Here is an 18,496-nt window from a genome sequence, read left to right as displayed (position 1 = left end):
GGGAGATTGCTCCTCCAGTTGCTGTGATTCCATCAATAATCCCCTCAGCTTTCTCTCTAGCCACTCTCTTTCTAGAGCTTTCACCTCAGCAGCATAAAGTGGTGGGTTTGAATCTCACCTCTGCTATTTTCCTGGATCTGATTCCAACCTCTGTTCCTCACAAGCATGTGAGTTTCATCAGTTCTCAGAGCATTCACAACAGGGGTCAAATTCATACTATGTATGCAGAGTAAATGGAGAAAGGAATATGAAATGCCTGGTCAAATCCCTATTTCTCTCTCTCTCCTTTCCTAAGTAGGCCTTCTTCAAGAGAAATCTGCATCCTCCCTATGCACTGATGTCGAGAAGTTGGGAGACATCTTCCATAAAGCACGTGCAGGAAGCAACAGCCCCATGCTGGCTCGATGAGGACTCACCACGCGGCGCTGAACATGCAGATGCTGGCGGCTATCCAAATGGCTGATGTTTTCCCCTGTATCGCCAAGGGAGGAAGCATGGTCTGGGAAGTGTTGTGTGTGTGGTTTGCTCTGATCACAGTAATGAAAGCATTACAGCGTGGAGTGGAAGCTACACAGACTTCCTGGTCCAGCGCAGTCAGATAGAAAGGTTTTCAGCTTCTGTCTCCACACCGGCAGGCCTCTGGTCCTGAAATAAGCTCAGGGCTTGTTTCTCCGACTTGGATCATAGCCAAGAGAGCCTTTTAAGATTTTTCACATCTCAGGGCGGCTCTCTGTAGAGCCCTGTTTGATCAATAATAAAGCAGCCATCCAGACACTCTGGCTGAGCACAAAACGGAGCTTGATTTTCAGAGAGACGCCAACGTGGAGGATGATTCCTGGGGGCACTCCGCTTCATACAGATGCAGGGCTGAGCTCTGGGTCTGGTGACACCTCAGCTAAGTTCCCTGACGGGAGCACGAGTGACTGTGACAATGGAAATGCCTGGGTTGCCTGCTGGTGATTTCACCCTTCATGTGGTTCGTGGGCTGCAAGGATGGCGGGAGTCTCTGTACTTTCTGCCTGTGCACAGGGCAAAGGTGGGCCAAGGCTGTGTTGAGTGGTGCCCCTTTGCCATCCCCCATTGTCACCCTCCCCCTCCCTCCCCCTAACCCAACAGAATATGTGTTAAAAAAATTGCATTTCAGTGCATATGAAAAATACATAGGGCTTCCCTGGTGGCGCAGTGGTTGAGAGTCCGCCTGTCGATGCGGGGGACACGGGTTCGTGCCCCGGTCTGGGAAGATCCCACATGCCACGGAGCGGCTGGGCCCGTGAGCCATGGCTGCTGAGCCTGCACGTCCGGAGCCTGTGCTCCGCAACGGGAGAGGCCACAAAAGTGAGAGGCCCGCGTACCGCAAAAAAACGAAAACAAAAAACAAAAACAAAAAACAAAAAACATAAATATGTCAGATACACTTTCTCCTTTTTTAAATGCTTATTAATTTATTCAACAAATATTTACTGAGTTTACTGAATGCCAGAATCTGTATTAGACCCGGGATACAAGAGGGAGACAGACATCAAAACAAGTCTTTGCCGTGAGTGTTAAAATAGATGCCAGGCGGTGAAGTGTGATCTTTGGAATCAGACAGATGTGGGTGTGAAGGCCAGCACTCCAGGGCACCAGTCCCCAGGCTCCCAGTCCTGTCCCACTGGCCATTTTCTTTTTGTATTTTGTTGCTCGTTCCTCACTGTCTTCCCCACCCTTAAGCAGAGAAGGGGTCCCAGGCTGCAGCCTTCTCTTTTCCAGCTATACACACTCCTCAGGTAATCTCTGAGGGCTTCAGATATTATCTCTATGTTATGACTGTCACTTGTTCCTTGAGGTTTGAGAAATTGATTTCTCATGCCCTAACCTGTTCTCAAAACTCCAGACTCATATATCCAACTGCCTACTTGCCATCCCCCTTCGTCTCCTTGTCTGCTGGAGATCTCACACTCGAACGGCTCCCAAAGTGACCCCCGTCTTTCCTGATGAAGCCCGCCCCTCCCACTCTTCCCATCTCAGCTGATGGCAGCGGCACCCTTTTAATTGCTCAGGCCAGGACCCTTGGAGTCATCCTTGACTCCGGCCCTCCCCCACACCCCACATCCAGTCCATCAGCAAATCCTTTTAGCTCTGCCTCCAAGACCTATCCGTCACTGTTACGGCCCTAGCCTAAGGCATCACTGTCTCTCGCCCAGATTATTATAATAACTTTGTAACTGGGCTCTCTGCTTCTGGCTCTGCCTGCCCACTTAATTCTCAATAAGTGTCCAGACTTATCCTTTTAAGACCTAGACAGACAACATCACTGCTCTGCTCCAGTCCCTCCAATGGCTTCCCATCGATCTGAGGAAATGACCCAGGGCCCTCATTCCTGCACCTACCCTCTCGCCATGCTGCATGAACATTGCCTTCCTGCCTTGTCCTTGAACATGCTGTGTAGGGTCTTCTCCTGCCGTAAGGTCTTCTCTTCCCCCAGGTATCTTCAGGGCTCTCGCCCTCACTGTCTTCTAGTCTCCGCTAAATGTCAGTGAGGTCCTCCCCCTCACCACCCTCTAAAATAGCACCCCACCTCCCACGTACTCTCTGTAAACTTAACTTGCCTTGTTTTGCTTCACAGCACTATCCCCTATGGCACAGGTAGACTGGGTTTCTTATTTGTTTATTGCCTTTTTTCCCTTGCTAGCATCCACTCCATAGATCAGATTCTTCTTGTGTGACCCAAGACTGTATTCCCAGAGCCTAGAAGAGTGCCACCACGTAGCCGGAGTTCAATAGAGGTCTGTTGAATAGATGAACAAGTAAAATAACTTTTATTTAATAATAATGGAGAAGAATCTAAGATGCCAGGTGCCTACCCAGCCCAGGGTCCACTTCTGAGCAAAGGAGCCACAAGCAGTTCCTTCCCCATGGTTTGCCATGTTCTGGATCATGTGACCCTGTGACCCTGGACACTGCTGATTGAACCAGAGATCTGCAATGCTGGCCTCTCCCCACTGCAGCCCTGCCTCTCCCCACCTCCCTTCTCCCTGTTCCCCAGACAGCTGACACATTTGAACTAAAATGATGCTGTCCAATAGAAATATCACGGGAGCCATATATGTAATTTTAAATTATCTAGTAACCATGTTTTTAAAATGGAACAAGAGACAAGTGACATTAATTGTAATAATATATTTTATTTTACCCAATATATCTAAAATATTATCATTTAAACAAATAAGCAATATACAAAATATTAATAAGGTACTTTACATTCTTTTGTACTGTCTTCAAAATCAAGTTTGTATTATACACTTAACGAGAGATCTCACTTCACACTTGCCATGTTTTCAAGCATTCAGTGGCCACATGTGGCTAGTGGCTCCCATGTTAGACAGTGAGGCTCTAAGAGGGTCACATTTCATGGTCAGGATCAATGTTTGTCTTCTTCGCTTCTGCTTCCTTTCTTCCAACTAGTTGGTTCCATAAGTGGGTCTAGCTTCTCAGATGATACTGGGTGTTTTCCACCTGGCAGGGCTCATGCCCTTGAGTCAGGCCTGGCTTCCCTCCTCCATCCTCCATTCCAGACTCTCCACCTGAGAAGACTGTTTGGACAGACTCAGGGGGAAGAAGCTGGAAGCCTCACTGAACATCCTCAGCTTCAGCCACATTTTCCAAGGCAATTTTTACCATCGTGTGGTAGACAAGGTAATGCTTAATACAAATAGTGCTTTGTTTTCCATTTGGCTCTTTTCCTTTCTGGTATCTTCCCTTAGCAGGGGAACCCCTGAGTAGAGAAGGAATGAATGGTAGGATTCAGACACCAAAATCCCATCTGCAAGACCAAACAGGTTTCTGACTCATAACATGACATGACTTGGCAGGAAGATAATGACAAAAGAAGGTTCCATCCTGCACGATGATTTAACTGGCCCCAAGGGGGTCCTCTGAGATAAGCTGTAGGGAAGACAGGAGTGGAGAAACTTCAGATGGAAAGAAGAAAGCAGTATCCATGGGATTTGAAGTTATGAGTGAAGAGTAGCCCTGAGGGGTAGAGAAGCTGAGTACAGGGAGGCAGGTTTATCATGCTCTTTGAAGAATAAGCTGTTAAAAGAAAACAGAAGCTGACCCACATGGAAAGGAGAGACTGCTGGAGTGGCTGTTTCTTCTGATCAACATTCCTGGTCTGCAGGAAGTCTGCCTGCAGTGTTTTCTGTGGTCCCCCACCTGCCCCTGTGTCCTGCAACACATCACCAGCATCTGGGGCATCCCAAATGCAACTCTATTCTTTATTACCCAGAGAAGCTCACTCCTCCTTTTCCCCACAAATGGCTAAGGCTCTGTTGATTGGACAAAATTGTTTCTGGCTCCTGTATTCCTTGACCTTATTCTATCCCAGAGCTCCTCAGCTATTCAGAGAAACAGCATTCCAGAGACCCATTCTCTCTTTGTCTTCAGAAATATCTGGACATGCCTGAATGCCAGGGGTGGACACTTAAATTCAGGCTGGGAACTCCCCCCCCCCCCCCCCCACATACTGGTAAGTGGAGGGATGGGTATGGGAGCAGAAAACCCAGATCTGGCTCTGGCCTGGTGAGATGGCGCCATGCTGTCTACCTCATCGCCCAGCAGGGCCCTGGACCAGGCTACTCAGACTCCACTACCACCACTAGTGCCCTTTATAGTCAATGACTTAGCAACACTTGGCTTCTTTCTTTGCAGACCTCATTATGGAACACTTGTTAAGCAGTTGTTATTTAAAGTTCTCTGCTGTGTGTTATAACAAGGGGGGGCGGGTAGGTTAGCTTATGTGAATGTGGTGCTTTGCCCTCTGGGAGCTTGAAATCTTATTTCGAAGAGAAAATAAGAAAATTTTACCTGGGAAAGATGAGATGATATCATTCCCCATGGTTTAGACTTTGGTCTCTGAGAGCCTCTGTTGCCTGTATTAATGTTCTGGCTAACACCATACTTGCTGCCAATTGGAGTATACTCTGTATTGTCAACACTTTCCTTGTGGATAATCTGTGCTAAGCCACCCTTTAAAGTTTTCTTTGCTATTATTGCCTCCTCTCCTTAATTAATTCCTTTGTTTAACATCCATGCAATATTACCAACATGTTTCATTTTATTCCTAAACGCAGCCTGTAATCCAACAAGAGATGGAAAAAAAGAAAACAAAACACCTAATTACCTTTAAACAGTTTGTCAGTTAGTTCTTCAGCACTTGCAGCACTCTTCTACCTCGTTTTTTGTCACCGTCACCCCAGCACTCATCTCTGACAAAGAAAACAAAAGGGAATGAATAGAACGATCTCAACAAGAAGACAGCCTCTCTGGTTTATACATGGCTGGAGTGAGAGAGATGCTGTCTGCGCTCCATGCCAGAGGCAAAGGGAATGAGGAAGAACTGAGCAGTGCCGACGGAGGTATGCCACGAAGAGGGACCTAGACATTGACCTACCCCAAGCTGAATATTCACAAGTTGATTTTGTTTTTTAGATATTTTTCAAATGAAGACACAAAATTCTAAAAAATCAAAAATCAAAACTACTCTTACGATTCTATTTTGGATTTTCATGCTTCAGTTTCTACCTTCACCCCACATCACTATCACTAATGAATGGATGTAATATGCTCTTAAAACAGTGTTCCTCTTTATTTGCAGTGAAGGACCCTTACCGGAGAGCAAGTTGTATGCCAGGAAATATCCTAGTTTCTCAAAGTGCATTGTGAAAGTCTTTTAAAAAATCTATACCCAATTTATTTTAGTGCTTTTTATTGTTAAAAAATTACTGTCCACCTCTCAGTTATTTTTGGAGAACATAGGGAGTGACAGGAATTCTGAAATCAGGGAACAATAGCCATGCTGCTAAAGACTCAATCTGGTGGCCAATACAACAATCACGATAATAATAATAATGGCTCTATCAATTAGGAATTGTGTTCAGCTGCTACAAACAGAGATCAGACCACAGTGCCTTGAATACACATGGGTTTACTCGTGTAAAAGAAATGTGGAGGCTGGTATGGTGCCTCCCTCATTATCAAGACACAGAAGCCTTTTATCTTTCTACTTAGCCATGTTTTTTTTTTTTTTTAATATTTATTTATTTGTTTGTGCTGGCTCTTAGTTGCAGCAGGTGAGCTCCTTAGTTGCGGCTCTCTGTCTACTTAGTTGCGGCACGTGGGCTCCTTTCTACTCAGCCATCTTTGTTTCATGGCTTCCATTTTTAAGATTCCAGTGCATCTATTGGTGTCCCAGCCATCATGTCCATATTTCAGACAGGAAGGATAAAGAAGGAGGAAAGGGGGAAAAGGCACATGCTAGCTGTACATCCCATCCTTGAGGGGCTGTTCCAAATATATTGCTTTATTTCTTTCCCCCACAAAATCATTGTTCATCCCATCAACCTTATATAAAGATTTACATTTCTAGTATATTCATCTTAACCCAAAAGTTTCCTGTAGAGACTCATGTTGTCTTTGCCATTATTGGTTGCCCAATAATATCCAATCTCCTTCTCCTCTTAGAGGACTTCCCTCCTCGTCATTGTGTGTCCTCTTATCAGGAACAGGGCCCTGCTTCCCACTACAAAACCCAAAGGAACAATATCCTTCCCTCCCTGCCTTTTGATAATTGTGAAAACATGGGACCCACCCAGTCAGTCATGACAATCAGACACTCCTATTCAGTAGCTTCAGTCTTAGAGAAATGACACATGAAAAAGGAATGAAGAGAACCGCATCACAAAGGCGGCAGCAGCATCTAGCAGTGGAGTCCAGTGGTGGCACAAAGTGTCCAGCAGCAAGAGTGGAAGTGCTCTGGCCAGACAAGTCCTGCTAAAAACAGTTGTTGAGCTTCCTATTCTTCGTCCTCCAGTGCTGCTTAGTTCCTGTCTGTCTGCCATACCTGATCCTCTAGCCACTTGATGGTTCTGGGCTCCCTTTGTCTTTTCAATATACCCTGTTTTGCTTAAGATAGCCAGAGCTGGTTTAGTTTACATGCAACCAAAAGCACCCAAACTGATAGAATTAAGGATATAGGTACTATTATTCTAGTCCATGCACTTTGGTTACCAGAAATAGAAGCCCACACAACTTACCTCAGGTATGGATGCAAGGCCTAAAATCACAGACACAGAGACTGAGGCACTGTGGGAGAAGATACTGGGAAATTGCTAGGAACAAAAGCTGACCCTCAGAGGCCACATGGATGCTCAAATCTTTCAGTCGTTTTGCATAAAATCTCTTTTCCTCTGCTTTATTGGTCAGCTTCCTTTGCTTACTCACAGTTTCTTTATCTCCATAATTTTACTTCCTCTTTCTGGATTCTTACATGGAATCTATATGACCTTTTTACAGATATGCTATGATTGAAGCATTTCAGTTTCAAGCTCCATATCTCTATCTAAAATCTTGACAGAAGAACTGATGAGGGATTAGATAGGGATATACCCCAGTCAAATCAGCTATAATAGGGAAATGGGGCTCATGACTGGGTATATGCCTTCAGTGGGGGCTCCCAGATTAGGTCTGTGAGCAGGGAAGGCAGTAGAACCTTTCAAATACAGGGATGCATTGTGATGTGATGTACATGATGTTGTGCTATGCTGTGATATGAAGACCTAGGTATGGCACAATTTTTGCAAGGCATACCTGAGATGCTCAATCAATTAAATATTTTGAGTACCCACCATGTTCAAGGTACAGGACTAGAAGCTGAGGAGATTATAAAGAAGATAATATGTGCCTTCCCTCAAGGACTTCACAACACACACACACACACAAAATGTTAAGGAATTAATTAACATATACCTGGTTAACTGTTAAACTTGTATTACCCACAACGTGGTGGAGGACTTCAAAAGAAAGGCCATACTGAGCTTTGGTGATAAGGGTAGCCTATATAGAGATGTTACCTTGCGGGAAGAGATGGAGTTTATTGATAAGAGATAAGATTACTGATAAGAAGAAAAAAGGTGGAGTTGATTGATAAGAGGTGAGTGATAATGAATGGTAGAAGTGGGATAGAAGTGTGAACATCTGAATGGGCTGAAAGACAAAATTTGAAGCAGTGAGACCCAGAAAATGAAAATCATCCATTTTAAAATTTTACCTGGTACAATCACAGTACTAAAGTAACCTGTAGGTTTATCAATGTATACAAGGGAAAAAGGGGAAGACGTGAATTTAAATTTGAGAAGTGAAGATGGGAGACTTAAGGTTCTGATAATGGCAAACTATATCATTAGAACCAAATATGATACTGAAAATCTGAGGAATATACGAGAACATCTGCTTGAAGCATCAGAGAACTAAACAAACAAACAAATAAACAAACAAAAAATTAGGGTAAAATTACTGCTCCAGGATTTGGGGGGAATGATGGAACCCCTGGGAGATGAACTGGCATTTAGGGCTGCTTTTCAAAACCCTTGGGATGTTTGCTAAGTCCAGAGGGGGTGACCTATAAGCTGATAAATGCCTCTAACTGTCTTGTGGGGTCAAAAGAAAGAGGTTACTAGTCCAGAGGTCAGCACAGGAAAAGTCCTGATGAATTCTCTGGGGTTGAGACTCAAAAGAATACAGAACTTCCTAGGGACTTCAAATAATTTCAGACCCTAAAATTGAGCTGAGATGATCTCAAATTGTTAGTACTCTCAAGTACCTAGCAGAAACAAAAATAAATCTTCTTTGGAAAGAGATAACATTTTCAACCTCAAAGTATTCCTACAAGCAATTTTGCGAAACAATACCCAGCATACAGTCAAAAATAACCAGCCATATGAGGAAAAAAGACTACATGGACAACATTAGCAAGAGGACCAAGCAATAAAATCAGGCCCGCAGGGGCTACAGATATTAGTTTTATCACACTTAAACTGCTAATAATTGTGCTTCTTATGTTCAAGAATATAAAAGAGAAGATCAAAACTTTTGGCCAAGAACTAGAAACTTTAAGATGGAATTTCTGGAACAAAATACTATAATAATTGAAAGTTACAATCCAACCCAACTGAAAGTTAAACAGCATATTAGCAAAGATGAAAGGATAATTCATGAAGAAAATTTCCAGAAAGGAACAGGAAACAAAGGAATGAAAAATACAAAGGAAAGAATAAGAGATATAGAAGATATAATGAGAAGGTCTAACATGAATTTAATTAAAGTCCCAAGAGGAGAAGAGATGGAAAACAGGATAGAAGCAAAAGTTGAAAAGACAGTGGCCAAGAATTTTCAAAACTGATGAAAGACATCAAAATCATGGGTTTAAGAATTCACATTAAGGATAAATTCACAACTAGGCACAACATTCATAAACTTCTGAAAATTAAACACACATAAAAATATCTTAATACCAGCCAGAGAAAATATCAGGTTACTTCCAAAGGGCCCCTTACTCAATATCTAAAGAATATCTACAAATCAATTAAAATTAAAAAGACAAACAACCCAATAGAATAAAGGACAAGAAATTAGAACAAGCACTTCACAAAATAGGATATCCAAAGGTCATAAACTTACAAAAACATTCTTGACTTCATTAATAACAAGAAAATATAAATTAAAATTATAATGATATTCCATAGCACACTCACTAAAATGGTCTTTAGGTAGATAATATAAAGTGTTGATGAAGACGTGGAGCAAAGGGAACTCTCATACGCTTATGGTACAACTTTCAAACACTGAAGTTTAACAAACCTATGCTCTATGACTCAGTAATTTCAGGCATAAGCACCGAGAAACACATATAAGAAAATTCATGGCAGCACTATTTGTAACAGCCCCAAACTGGAAACTACATAAATGCCTATGGATAGCAGGATGGATAAAGACTGCAGTATATTCACACAAAAAAAGCAATATACAGCTTTAGTGAAAAAAAAAACAAAAAACTTTACTAAAAATAAACTCACTGAAGCTACATGCAATAAAATGAATAAATCTCAATGTTGAGCAAAACAGTCAGACACAAAAGAATGCATAATTTAGCATATAAATTTCAAAAAGTGTGCAAAACTAGTGTTTAGGAATGTATAAATAGTAGTAAAGTAATGATTTCCATAAAAGTCAAGGGATTAGTACCTTTGGGGACAAAGAAAGGTAATGATTATGGGGTACTTCTGAGGTGCTAGGCACCTTTTTTTTTTTTTTTTTTTTTTTTTTTTTTGCAGTATGCGGGCCTCTCACTGTTGTGGCCTCTCCCGTTGCAGGGCACAGGCTCCAGACGCACAGGCTCAGCAGCCATGGCTCCCAGGCCCAGCCGCTCCATGGCATGTGGGATCTTCCCAGACTGGGGCACGAACCCGTGTCCCCTGCATCGGCAGGTGGACTCTCAACCACTGCGCCACCAGGGAAGCCCTAGGCACCTTTCTTAACTCAAGTGTTGTTTTACATGTGTTCATTTTGTGAGAAATAATTGATCTGGACACTTTTGTTCACTTTTCTATGTTAAATTTCACAGCGAAAAAATAAAAGTTTTAAAGAAAAGAAATAGGGTCAGGCTTTCTTATAACTGTTATATATGGCATACTTACTGTGTGTCAGGTACTCCGTTAAGCATTTTACATAAACTACTTCATATAATCATCCTAATGAGCCAGAGAGGCACATTTTATCTCTGCCCCTCTCCCCATTTACTGAGCCTTAATTTCCTTAACTGAAAGATGAGAATAATATTATCCCACCTCAAGAGGTTATTGTAGGAACTGAATGAGATATATGCAAAAAGCCTAAGTGTCTAACACATAGGAAGTTCTATTTAAGATTTAGCTATTATTTAATTAGCATACTGAGACTCAATGAAATCAAGGAGCTTGCACAAGTCCACACAGATAATGAGAGAGAAGCTAGAATTTGAGCCAATGTCAGTGTCACAGCTGGTGCCCTTTCCTCTTCACCAGGGTAGTGCATCCCTCTGTGTGTTTTATGTCAGACACCAAAGCCATTCAGTTGTAGAACTGGGGAGCTGAGACTCCAGCTGTCCTCAGCCTGCCCCTTCCTCTGGGAGAGCAGTGGGATTTGTTCTCTATGTGAACTGACATCACTTATTCACCTTCATTTTTTTAAGGAGTGCAGGTTGTCTCATTTCATATCCCAAGCTAACTTAGTAAAGGAAATGCTTTTTCAGAGATGATGAGCTCTGTAATTGTGCCTTCCATGAGAGGAGGATCACAGCCAGCCGTGAGACTCCTCTGCAGCCCTTCCAAGCAACACTTGTGGGCTCAGAACCACTATAATGGCATCAAGCATCTGAAGATGGACAGCCTGGCAGAACCCAGGGCTGGTTGCTTAGCAGATGCCAGAGGATTGAGTTGCTGGAACTCAGAGAAGTGATTGGTGGAATGGAGATGGGAGAGAAAGCAGGGCAGGTGCACAAGGTGAAAAAATATTTCTCTTCATCTCAGTTTTCTCCTTTCTTTCTTCCTTTATGTCTATTTTTGCCATCTCCCACTTGAATGAAATTATGTTCTTTTTTTAAATAAATTTATTTATTATTTTTGGCTGCATTGGGTCTTCGCTGCTGCACGTGGCCCTTTCTAGTTGTGGCGAGCAGGGGCCACTCCTCGCCACGGTGTGCGGGCCTCTCATCGCAATGGTCCCTCTTGCTGCAGAGCTCGGGCTCCAGAGCGCAGTTTCAGCAGTTGTGGCACACGGGCCGAGTTGCTCTGCTGCATGTGGGATCCTCCCAGACCAGGGCTCGAACCTGTGTCCCCTGCCTTGGCAGGCAGGCTCCCAACCACTGCACCACCAGGGAAGCCCAGAAATTATGTTCTTGAAGCTGGTCATGGTTGTCTTTCCTTCTCTCTCCCACTTACTCTTAACCTAATCCCACTTGTTAAACCAGCCAAGATCCTATAATATTTTACAGTTTACAAAGAGTTTTCACATGTATGATTTCTCATAAAAACTGTGTTGGAGACTTCATGTTTAAGCTCTGCCATGTAAAAAGCTTGGAATTCATCACTCACCTTTACCACAAGAAAATGCTGAACAAATGGAAAATCAATGTCTTTTCTTGGACCCATCTGAGGAACACACTTCTGTAATTCCATTGGGCATTATCTTTAGACTCGTAACCCTGTAAATATGATGGGGAAGAGAAAAGCAAAACAAACACACAAAACATTGGTTTCTATCTGACACCTGCTGTCTATTCATAGGATTCATATCTGATCAGAATTAATGTGGCAGATGGAGCCAAATGAATAGTGACTGTTACCTTCCTGGAATTATTTCAGGTTATTCTGTATCTTCAACCATATATCAGGAAGAATAAAATGGGAAACACACATACAGAGTGTAATCACTTATGAAAAAAGATAACTTAGAGAAGTCATGACTATAGATCTAGCAGACCCAAAGCACCAGGCTCAGACTTTGATGAATTCTATGAAACATTTAAGAAAGAAATAACACCATTTTCCCACAATCTTTTCCAGAAAATGGAAGCAGAGGGAACACTTCCTAACTTATTCTATTAGGTTAGCATTCTCCTAACGCTAAAACCAGTTAAAGACACTACAAGAAAGGAGAATTACAGCCAATGCCTCTGATGAACATAGCCACAAAAATCCTCAACAAAATATTAGCAAATCAAATCCAACAATTTATAAAAAAGAATTACACATCACAACCAAGTGAGATTTATTTCATGTATGCAAGGCTGGTTCAGCATTCAAAAATCAACCAATGTAACCCACCATATTAGCAAGCTGAAGAAAAAAAATCATATGATCACAACAATTAATGCAGAAAAGCATTTGACAAAATCCAACACCCAATCATGAAAACTCTCTCAGCAAACTAGAAATTAAGAGGAACTTCCTCAACTTTATAAAGAACACCTATAAAAACGTACAGCCACCTAGAGTTAATGGCAAAAGACTGAACACTTTCCCTCTAAAATTAATAACAAGTGAAGGATGTCCTCTCTCAGCACTCCTATTCAACATCATACTGGAAGTCTTAGCTAATACAATAAGATAAGAAAAGGAAACAAAAAGTATACAGATGTGAAAGAAAGAAAACTGTCTTTATTCACAGATAACATGATAGTCTATGTAGAAAATCCAAAAATCTACAAAACAAAAAATCTGGAATTAACAACAAGTACAGCAAGGTCTCAGGACACAAGTTCAATATACAAGAGTCAAATGCTTTCCTATATACTGGCAATGAACAATTGGAATTTGAATTTTTAAAAAATACCATTTACAATAGCACTTAGGTATAAATCTAATGAAATAGGCATAGGATCTGTATGTGGAAAAATACAAAACATTGATGAAATAAATCAAAGAAGATCTAAATAAATGGAGAGATATTCCATGTTGATGAATTAAAAGACTCAGTATCGGTAAGATTTTGTACCAGGGGAGAACAAAATCTGACTCTGTGTTGGATCTGTTTCTTTTACTTTGACATTTGCTTTCCACTGCTTTTATTCTGCCTATAGCTATAGGCATACATAATGGCCTGCCTCGGGAACCCTGCCCCTCTGCCTGAATGTTAACTAAAGTGTCCTTGTTCAGTTCACAGGGAAACACCCTGACCCTGCCCACCTGTGAATGGCTACAGAAAAGAAGACATTAACACATCCCCTCCCTGAGGCTGGCCAGAACCAGGAGATATTTTGTAAGGTGTATGGCCTTTTTACTTTACTTCCTCACCTCCTCCCCTTCTCTGTTCTATAAAAGAAACTAGCATCCAGACCCTGATAAAATGGTGCTCTAGGACACTAGTCTGCCATCTTCTCAGACGTCCGGCTTTCTGAATAAAGTCACTATTCCTTGCCTCCTGACTATTGGCCTGTTGTACAGCAAACAGACTGAGCTTGGATTTTGTAACAATTTCAGTCCTTTCCAGCTTGATCTCTAGATTCAGTGTAATCCCAATCAAAATCCCAGCAAACTTTTGTAAATAGTAACAAACTGTTTGTAAAGTTTATGTGGTGCTGTGGACTGAATTGTGTCCCCCTCAAAATTCATATGTTGAAGTCTCAACCCCCAATGTGACTCTATTTGGAGATAGGGCTTTTGTGAAAGTAATTAAGGTTAAAAAAGGTCATCAGAGTAGGGCCCTGGTCTGACAGGATTAGTGTCCTTATAAGAAGAGACACCAGATCTTGCTCTTTTCTACCATATGAGAACATAGTGAGAAGGAGGCAGTCTACAAACCAAGAAGAGAGCCCACACTAGAACCCAGCCATGCTGGCACACTGATCTCAGACTTCCAGCATCCAGAACTTGGGAAAATTAATTTCTGTTGTTTAAGCCACCCAGTCTGTGGTGTTTTATTATGGCAGCCCAAGCGGACTAATTCCTATGGAAAAGCAAAAAACCTAGAGTATCCAAAACAATCCTGAAGAAGAACAACAAAGTTGGAAGACTCACACTGCCTGATTTTAAGACTTACTACAAATCTACAGTAATCAACACAGCATGGTATTGATGAAAGAACAGAACATAGATCAGTGGAACAGAAGCAAGAGCCCAGAGTAGACCCTCACAAATATAGTCAACTGGTTTTTGACAAAGGTGCAAAGGAATTTGATGGAGAAAGAAGTCTTTTCAATATAATGCAAAATATGGACCTAGACACAGACCTTACACCTTACACAAAAAATTAACTTGAAAAGAATCATAGAGCTAAATGTAAACTGTAAAACTATAAAACTTCTAAAAGAAAACATAGGAGAAAATCTACATAATATTGGGTTTGATGATGAGTTTTTAGATATGACATCAAAAGCACAATTTATGAAAGAAAAACAGTGATGCTGGGCTCCATTAAAGAAAAAAACTTGTGCTCTAAAAAAGACATTGTTAAGAGAATGGAAAAAAAAACCTCACAGACTCAGAGAAAATATTTGCAAAACATATATCACATAAATGACTTCTATCCAAAATATGCAAAGAACACTTCAAATCCAACAATAAGTAAACAAACAATCCAATTAAAACTAAAGCAACAGCCTAAGTGGCCAAAGCTGGAACTAGTTAAGTGGCCAAAGCTGGAACTAGTTAAGCAATAAAATAAGTCATGTAGTATTGGATTAGAACCTAAAGGGTAAAATAAATATCCATGAGTTCATACTGATATAAATAAATGGCGGAAAAGAAACAAAATCCTCAGCGCAGAAGAATCCCAAATAATTTATGTAAATGCTCTGCCCTCAGGGAGATGTAACATAACCCCCCCGCCCCTTAAGTGTGGTCTGTGCAGAGTAACTTCTTTCCAAAGTGTTTAGTATGGAAAGGGGTAAAGGGGTGTAAAGCAACTTATTTCTACAGGAGTAACATCAGCCAAGTGATCAAGGTCAACATCAACAATGATAAGCCATGGTGATAGTATGTATCCTGATGTGATGTGATGAAAATGGTACTTTACCTATGTGGTCTTCCTCCCCAAACCCCATCAAGAGTATTCAAGAGTAAACACCAGACAAATCCCAGCTGAGAGACATTCTACAAAATATCTCATCCATACTCATCAAAACTGTCAAGGTCATCAAAAACAAAGTCTGAGAAATTGTCACAGCCAAAATGAGACATGACAACTAAATGAAGTATAGAATCAGAAATATGAAGAACAGAAAAAAAAAGACTTTAGATAAAGACTAAAGAAATCTAAATCAAGTATGAATTATGGTTAATAATATTATACCAGTATTGGTTCATTAATTGTGACAAATGGATCATATAATGTAAGATATAGTAATAGGAAGAACTGGGTACAGGATATTTGGAAACTGTGCTATCTTAGCAACTTTTCCACGAACCTAAATATATTCTAATATAAAAAGTATATTTAAAAAAAAAACTGGGTTGTAGTTTTTATTATTTTCCCCATTTTAAGATCAGGAAACCAAGGCTCTGAAAAGTTGAATGACGCTTTCAAGGTCCCAGGGCTAGCAGGCTGGCCCAGGAAGCCAAGTCTGTTGGACCCTAGATTCTGGGGTTTTCTTTTCCCTTGGGCTATCAAAAGTTCAGTTTTCTTATGCAATCATGACAAAAATAAAAGGGCGAGGCAGGGGACTCAAAACGAAAGAAAATAAAGCAACGTTGCAGGTCATGTTAAAAGGTAGTGCACAGAATTTACAATAGCCACGATATGGAAGCAACCTAAGTGTCCATCGACAGATGAATGGATAAAGAAGATGTGGCACATATATACAATGGAATATTAGCCATAAAAAGAAACGAAACTGAGTTATTTGTACTGAGGTGGATGGGCCTAGAGTCTGTCATACAGAGTGAAGTAAGTCAGAAAGAGAAAAACAAATACCATATGCTAACACATATATATGGAATCTAAAAAAAATGGTTATGAAGAATCTAGGGGCAGGACAGGAATAAAGACTGAGACGTAGAGAATGGACTTGAGGACACGGGGAGGGGGAAGGGTAAGCTGGGACGAAGTGAGAGTGGCATGGACATATATACACTACCAAATGTAAAATAGCTAGCTAGTGGGAAGCAGCCGCATAGCACAGGGAGATTAGCTTGGTGCTTTGTGACCACCTAGAGGGGTGGGATAGAGAGGGTGGGAGGGAGATGCAGAAGGGAGGAGATATGGGGACATATGTATACATATAGCTGATTCACTTTGTTATACAGCAGAAACTAACACATTATTGTAAAGCAATTATACTCCAATAAAGATGTGAAAAAATAAAATTAAAAATTAGAAAAAAATTACAAAATAAAAAAGGTAGTGCACGGGTTTTGAAGGTTACCTAAAAATTCTCATTTCCAGGTGGTAACGTGGCGACCCGCGCTGTGAGCCTCTCCTGGGACAGGTGGCCGGTCGGCTGCACTAGGGGACCTCCACCAACACACATGCACACCCCGGCCGGGAGGCAGCCCTGCGACCCCGCCCTGCTCGCAGGCGACGACTCGCCTGCCCCGGCAGCAGACTCAGGGTTCCGGGCGCCCTCCCCGAGCGCCGCCGCCGCCGCCCACTCCCGGCCGGCCGAGACCCTGCCGGCAGTGCGCCGCGGCCTCAGCCTCCCGCGGGGCGCGGGGGCGCTGCCTTCGCCCGGCAGGCGGCTCCCTTTGTCCTCCCGGAGCAGCAGCGGCGCGCAGGCTGAGCTGCCTTAAATCTCTGCACCGCTGACAGCTCTGTAATTGCGTCTGCCCTCAGTAGCTTGTCAGAGCCCTTCTGGTTTGCCCATCTTTTTTCCTTTAAACTTAAAAAATGCTCCCTCCCTTGCTAGCTCGCTCTTTGGTGGTTATCCAGGGTGTCTGTGAATGAAAGCGTTTCATGATCTCATGCTGATGTACCAACTTCCCCGGGGACCTCCCAGGGCCTTAACCAGCTGGGTCTGAAAGCCGGGCTCCAGGACCCCATCTGCCACCGGCTTCCCCGGGGCCACGAGGATGCTCCCCCGCGACCGACCGGAGCCACCCACCGCCCAGGGCGGGACGGGACACGTTTGCTTGTGCCCAGGCTGCCACTGGGCTTTCCTTGAAAAGTTGAAGTAGGTTCGCCGGTTCCACTCACCTCCTCCCGCTGAGCTGACACCTGCCCTCGTTTTCTTACTGCCTGAAAGACACCTTCCTGCCCTTCAAAGCCAAGTTCTCAGGTCACCTCTGGGCAGCCTTCAGCACCCTGGCATCCTCATGGCTTCCCTCCTCTGAACTCCCATTCCCTGGGTTCATTCCATGAACTTGTGTGTAACGCATGCTTCTCCCATGACCACCCAGCCGGCTTCTCTGGCTTGTTTCCCATCTGCCCCAAGTAAGGTCAGAGCCTTGAGTTTATTCCCAACCAGTACCTCTGTGTGTGTGTGTGTGTGTGTGTGTGTGTGTGTGTGTGTGTGTGTGTGTGTGTGTGTGTGTGTGTTGGGGCACAGGGTGGGGGGAGCGGGGGGTGTTCCCAGCCCTGACTTCTGATATCTTCCATCTTCCTCCTGCTCTGGCTCATGGTGGTGATGTCTCCTCTTGCTGAAAATAGCCCCCAAGGCCACCCCTAGTCTGTGAAGCTACCAAAGCCAGTTGTCCTTCCACATGTCCCTGGTCCAGCCTGTCGCCTCCCCCTGCAGGCCGGGGCCGCATGGAGGCAGGTCAGGATGGAGAGGACTGCACACCAGCTGGGGGAGGAGCTGCTCTTCCCTAGGTGGTTGTGGGTGGGAGTGGGGCACCGAGACTGAGTGTCATGTGCTGGCAGAACACTGAAGGCCAAAGTCTAGGCCACGTCGATCCAAAGGACTAGGCGGAGACAAGAGACAAGGCCCGAGTGAAAGGGTGAGCAAAGCGTGTGGTGAAAACAGGCAGATTTAGAATGAGGCTATGAAGCATATGCTTTAGGGCCTTCTCACTTGCCCAGGGCCCCTTCCCAGGCTCTGCACCTGACTCTGTATTCCAAGTGTGACATTTTTTTCCGAAAGAGGGTCTAAAATTTTGTAAGCTTCAGGTCCCACAAAACCTGACTCTGTTCCAGGTAGAGAAAGTAGAAAGACTGGAGGTGCAGAATAGTGGAGAAGAGGACGGACTACAAACCAGCCAGTTCCAGATAT

General features: G+C 43.0%; 1 long non-coding RNA gene across 4 annotated transcripts; it reads right to left on the bottom strand.

The window, feature by feature from the left end:
- Positions 1 to 3,157: 3,157 nt before the first annotated feature.
- On the bottom strand, positions 3,158 to 17,625 carry LOC137229720 (uncharacterized). Of its 4 annotated transcripts, none has more exons than XR_010945811.1 (3): positions 17,482 to 17,625; positions 5,162 to 5,246; positions 3,158 to 4,071 (listed from the first exon to the last, which is right to left on the bottom strand). It is a non-coding gene; the product is annotated as an uncharacterized lncRNA (long non-coding RNA). The 4 variants fall into 4 exon arrangements; XR_010945810.1 differs by having other exon boundaries at positions 3,158 to 3,754; XR_010945812.1 differs by lacking the exon at positions 17,482 to 17,625 and adding an exon at positions 11,946 to 12,063.
- Between the last annotated feature and the right edge of the window lie 871 nt (positions 17,626 to 18,496).

This window comes from Pseudorca crassidens, chromosome 9, assembly GCF_039906515.1.
Source record: "Pseudorca crassidens isolate mPseCra1 chromosome 9, mPseCra1.hap1, whole genome shotgun sequence".
In the NCBI taxonomy this organism is placed as follows: Eukaryota; Metazoa; Chordata; class Mammalia; order Artiodactyla; family Delphinidae; genus Pseudorca; species Pseudorca crassidens.
This window is presented reverse-complemented; position numbering and strand designations above follow the sequence as displayed.